The sequence below is a fragment of the Phragmites australis genome, chromosome 1 (genome assembly GCF_958298935.1).
Source record: "Phragmites australis chromosome 1, lpPhrAust1.1, whole genome shotgun sequence".
Lineage (NCBI taxonomy): Eukaryota > Viridiplantae > Streptophyta > Magnoliopsida > Poales > Poaceae > Phragmites > Phragmites australis.
Window position 1 is genome coordinate 17,937,273 of NC_084921.1, and position 6,000 is coordinate 17,943,272.

Genomic DNA, 6,000 nt, shown 5'->3' on the forward strand with positions numbered 1-6,000 from the left:
CGAAAACAGCAGCTTTGTCCCAAGTTTATTCCAAAGTGTCCTCCAAAAGTGGCTCAAAATTTTTGCATCACAATCCGAAACAATGGTGTTAGGCACTCCATGCAAGCGAATGATTTCCCTGAAAAACAAATCAGCTATGTTTGTAGCATCATCGCTCTTGTGACAAGGTATAAAATGTGCCATTTTTGAAAAACGATCCACAACGACAAATATACTATCCCTCCACCTCTTGGTCCTAGGCAATCCTAAAACAAAATCCATAGAAATATCCTCCCAAGGCACACTAGGAACAGGAAGAGGCATATAAAGTTCATGTGGGTTCAAGCGAGACTTAGCTTTATTGCAAGTAGTGCAGCGTGCCACGTAGCGCTCGACGTCGTGCCTCATCTTAGGCCAAAAGAAGTGAGTAGCCAATACATCCTCGGTCTTCTTCACTCCAAAATGTCCCATCAAACCACCTCCATGCGCTTCCTGCAAGAACAATAGGCGAATAGAGCTAGATGGAATGCATAGCTTGTTAGCACGGTATAGTAATCTATCATTCAACACATATTTATTCCAAGTTCTTCCTTCTTTACAATGTTCAAAAACATCTTTAAAGTCCAAATCGGTAGCATATAATCATTTAATTGTTTCTAAACCAAAAATCTTATGATCGAGTTGGGACAGCATGGTATAACGTCTAGATAATGCATCTACAATGACATTGTCTTTACCTTTCTTGTGTTTAATGATATAAGGAAATGACTCTATAAATTCAACCCATTTAGCATGACGTTTGTTCAGTTTGGCTTGACTTCTAATATGTTTCAAAGCTTCATGATCAGAATGAATAATAAACTCCTTGGGCCAAAGATAATGTTACCATGTTTCTAAAACTCGCACTAAAGCATACAACTCCTTATCATAAGTCGAATAATTAAGAGATGGCCCATTCAATTTCTCACTAAAATAAGCAACGGGTTTACCTCCTTTTAGTAGCACTCCTCCAATTCCAATGCCGCTAGCATCACATTCTAACTCAAAAGTCTTACCGAAGTCCGGAAGTTGGAGTAAAGGTGCATGCGTAAGCTTCTCTTTCAGCGTATTAAAAGCTTGTTCTTGTGCTGGCCCCCATTGGAACGGAACACCCTTCTTTGTCAACTCATTGAGTGGGGCAGCAATAGTGCTGAAATCTCTCACAAAACGCCGATAGAACCCTGCAAGGCCATGAAAGCTTCTCACCTGTGTGATAGTCCCAGGGGTCGGCCAGCTCTTGATGGCTTCAATTTTAGCTTCATCCACTTCAATTCCCTGTGGAGTAACAACATAGCCAAGAAAAGCAACTCTATTCGTGCAAAATGTGCACTTGTCAAGGTTAGCAAACAAACGTGCCTCTCTCAAAGCAGTAAAAACAGCACGCAGATGATCAATGTGTTCTTCATGTGACTTGCTATAGATCAAAATATCATCAAAGTACACCACCACAAATCTTCCTATGAAAGCACGTAAAACCTCATTCATCAATCTCATGAAAGTGCTAGGTGCATTAGTTAAACCAAAAGGCATCACTAACCACTCATATAGACCGAACTTAGTTTTGAAAGCAGTTTTCCATTCATCTCCCAATTTCATTCTTATTTGGTGGTAACCACTACGCAAGTCAATCTTCGTGAAAATAATAGAACCACTCAACTCATCAAGCATGTCGTCTAGCCTAGGAATAGGGTGATGATACCTTATTGTGATATTATTTATGGCTCTACAATCAACACACATGCGCCATGTACCATCTTTCTTAGGAACCAAAAGAACGGGAACAACACAAGGACTAAAGCTCTCTCGTACGTACCCACGGTCCAAAAGGTCTTGGACTTGTCGCTGAATTTCCTTAGTCTCCTCCGGATTGGTCCTATATGCAGCGCGGTTTGGCAAAGCCGCTCCCGGGATCAAATCTATTTGGTGCTCTATCCCTCTCAATGGTGGCAGCCCCGGGGGTATCTCAGCTGGAAAGACATCCTTATACTCCTGTAAAAGGTTAGTGACAGCAGCAGGCAAAGAGCTAGGTATATCATCAATTGAAAATAAAACCTCTTTGCATACAAAAGCATAGCACAAAGTATCATTATCTTGAATTTCAGCAAGGTCAGATTTAGTAGCAAGCATAACACCACCCTTTAACTTAATGCCTTCGGACCTAGGTGCGTTCTTCTCTTTCTTAGGTGGAAAAACAGATTGAGCTACTTGCTGATTTTCAGATTCCAAAACACGTTCTTTCTTTTCTTTTTCAGTTAAAGCTTTATCACATTGCACAATTTTAGCAGGTGTCAAAGGAAGCAAAGAGATTTTCTTTCCCTTGTGCATGAGAGAGTATTTATTACTTCTACCATGGTGTGTAGCATCGGTATCAAATTCCCAAGGACGGCCTAACAAAAGTGAACATGCTTGCATAGGCACTACATCAAAATCAGCATAATCATGGTAGGAACCAACAGAAAAATGTACTCTCACAGATTGTGTTACCTTAACCTTACCGCTGTTATTGAACCACTGAATGTAGTATGGATGAGGATGTGCACGTGTTGGCAAGGAAAGATTCTTCGCAAGATCGGAGCTCAAGATGTTGTTGCAACTCCCGCCATCAATTATGGTACGAACACGTGCATCTTTGACAATGAGGAATGTCTGGAATAGATTATGGCGTTGTAGCTGCTTGGCTTGCCCCATTTGAGAACTCAAAACTCGCTTCACAATGAAGGTGCGTGCTGCATAACTCTTCGTGGCAGCGGTACCACTAATCTCCTCCCCCTCACTATCCATGTCATGATCGGCTGCAAGATTAGCTTCAAATGCATATTCTTCCTCGACATCACTATGACTAACATATCCACCATCTGCTGTTGCGGAGTATGCTCGCTGGCTTGGGCAATCCTTCATGACATGGCCAATACCTTGGCAGCGACGGCACACAATGCCCGTTGTACGACCCGTGGTAGCTGCACCTCAAGAAGAGCGTGGCATTGGATCCTGCGAAACAGTAGATTTACTCACCTCACGTGATGGTTGTGGTGCTCTTGCTGAACGCGCCCGAGTGTTGGAGGAGGGGGCAGCAGATCGTGTAGATGTAGAAGGGAATGTTGTTGCTTGTCCCGGTGGTACTCGTGAAGTAGATGTACTCCCAAAATTGTTCCGCAATTTCTGCACCTGTTGTCAACCCTGCAGTTCTTTTTCTGCCAAGATAGCAAAATGGAACAACCTATTGGTAGTATTGTAATCTTTATAATCAACAAGGTCCTGAATTTCACGTCTCAACCCGGAGTAAAAACGAATCATGGTATCCTCATCATCCTCTTGTATACTACAACGAAGCATAGCAATTTGAAGCTCTTGATAGTAATTATGCACAGATTTAGAACCTTGATTTAAGCGCTGCAATTTCTTTTTCAATTCACGTGTATAATCAGGAGGAATAAATCTATTGTGCATGGCACGCTTTAGTCTAGGCCATGATTCAGGTTCTAAGCCACTAGAAACTAGATCATTCCACCAAATAATAGTATAATTCGTGAACTCACAAGTGGCTAGTCTAACTCTATGCATTTCAGGAACCATATGAGAACTATACTTTTGATCAACCGTCATTTCCCAATTCAAATAAGCATCAGCATCATATGCACCATCAAAAGGAAGCATTGAAAACTTAATCTTAGAATAAGGATCATCGCGACCGTTGCGATTAACATTATTACCTCCATTACCTTAACGACGTTGTTGTTGGCCACGACGTAATTGTTCAGCATGAGGATGTTGCTCAGCACGCGCATCTTGCCCAACAAAAACCTCACCATCTTCTTGGTCACCATTATTAGTATCATCATCATCATCATGTGAATGGTCATCATCCTGTGGTGGCTGTCGCAACTGAAGGTCGTTGACTCGCGTGACGAGGTTAGCAATGCTTGTTCTAATGTCTGTCAATAGCCTAGTATGATCCTGCAAGGCTTTGTTGAGTTCTTCCTTGGACACACAATCCTTAAAATTCGACGGAGAGCCATCACCTCACATGGTTAGTAGAAAACAAAGGACAACACAATATTATCCCTATCAACTACTAGGTTGTGGAAGGTGGAATCACACACACTCAAGCGTCTTACCACGCTCTTACAAATGTTCTTACCAACGCAGCAAGGAGGAACAACCGGTGACGAGTCTGGAAGCGTGGGATGATTGCAAGAGTGAACCTGTTCAGATCAAAGGAGGTGGAGCTTGGAAGGCACAATATGGTAGCAAGGATTAGCAATAACTGTAATCAGAAGAGCAAAGCTAAATAAGTGTCCAAAGTATGAATCACAGTTGCTGGTCTATCTTGTGTCCCTAGTCCTAGCACAATAGCTGAAACAAAGCTAAAAAGGATGATCAGAGAAAGACACAGCAAATAGCACAATGATCTGGGTGTTCTCTATGTGCTCCTCTTTTTTGTCTTTTAGCATTAGTAGGAATCACGAAATTTGTTTTTTTTTTGTATTTTTCTGATATTTTTTTTCTGAACTAGGAGCACACAAGCAACAGCCACAGAAATTTTCAGCTCAAACGGATGCACGATGTGGCCTATAGAAAATCAAGCACATTCTCTGAAAAGCGTGCGGAAACTTCGCGGCTCGAATACTCAATCTTCCGAGCCAAATTTGGGTAAAAAATTTCAGCAGAATCTGACAAAGCGGGGGAGCAACGGATGTAACTTTTTCTATAGATGTCCGTGAAAAAAAAATTTGCCTGATTCCGAGTCCGTATGAGAAAGTTATGGCTGTTTTACTGAACCCCTATCGAGTTAGGGTTTTTTTTCAAGCAACTCTGCAGAAATTGACCTCTTTAAGGTATTGCAAGCAATAGGATCGCGAGATGAACAAGGATGGCAGCGGTGGCAGGGCACTTGATACAAAGCGGCTTAAGACCTATCTAGGGTTGGCGTGGCAGAAAGTAACACAAGGCGGCTCGCGGTGGCAAATCGAGTAATGTGGTGGCTCGACTTGTTGGTGGGGATGGTGGCGATGGGATAGCGGCGTGATCAAAACAGCACAGAGTGTTGACTAAAGACCAAGAACACGACTCTAAAACCAGCAACAAGACTCGACCACGGACACAAACTCAACAACGCGCAACTGAAAACAAAAATTGCAAAGGCACAAAGGGTTCTAGGGCAGCAAAAATTGACGGAATTTTTTTGGCTTTTTCTGGACTCTAGGTAATGAAAAACAGACTAATCTAAAGGGGAAAACGAAATTACCTAACGGGCAACCTAAAAATCTGATACCAGTTGATGAGCAATGTTGGCCTGATCTTCCGATAGGTAGCGATAAGTCGGTGGGTGGAGAACTCGACGTTGATAATCCAAAGGCTTCGGCCCGAACAGATCGTCTCCCTTGCAATCACTACACCACAGCTCCGATGGTTATCAACCGTGTCGCGCGGTTGACTTCGCCAAGAAGGCTCAATCCCTGCAAGCGTACCGAGAACACAAGCAAGAACGTAGAAGATGCAATTTGAAATATTGCGAATTGAATTCAAGCACTCGAAGTCGGGGTTCCACAAACACTTGCGGCGGCCTAGTCGGTCCGGAACAAGAGCGAAAATCTCACAACTGTGTGTAGATCAATGTCTAAGTAAAACCCAACCCTAATTAGGGTGGCGGCTACTGTATATAAAAGACTAGGGTCGGCCAAGGACCCCTGGACGCGTCCCTAATGGACTCCAACACGATACACGGCCCAATGGCACAAAAGATGGTGGCGCAACACCCTGACAGATTCTGGATGTCCAATTATTTCGACGATTCCCGTTGACTCAGAAATAATTTGGACATGGGTCCAGTCCCGTTGGAAAGCTTATCTCCTTAGCTTTCCAACCATGTGTAGAACGTCGAAAACGGAGTCCGTATGCGTCCTGGGCGACGATTTTAGTGCAGGCTGGTCCTGGACTCCGAAACGGACTCGAACTTGATTGGACCTCCACCTTGGCTTGGGC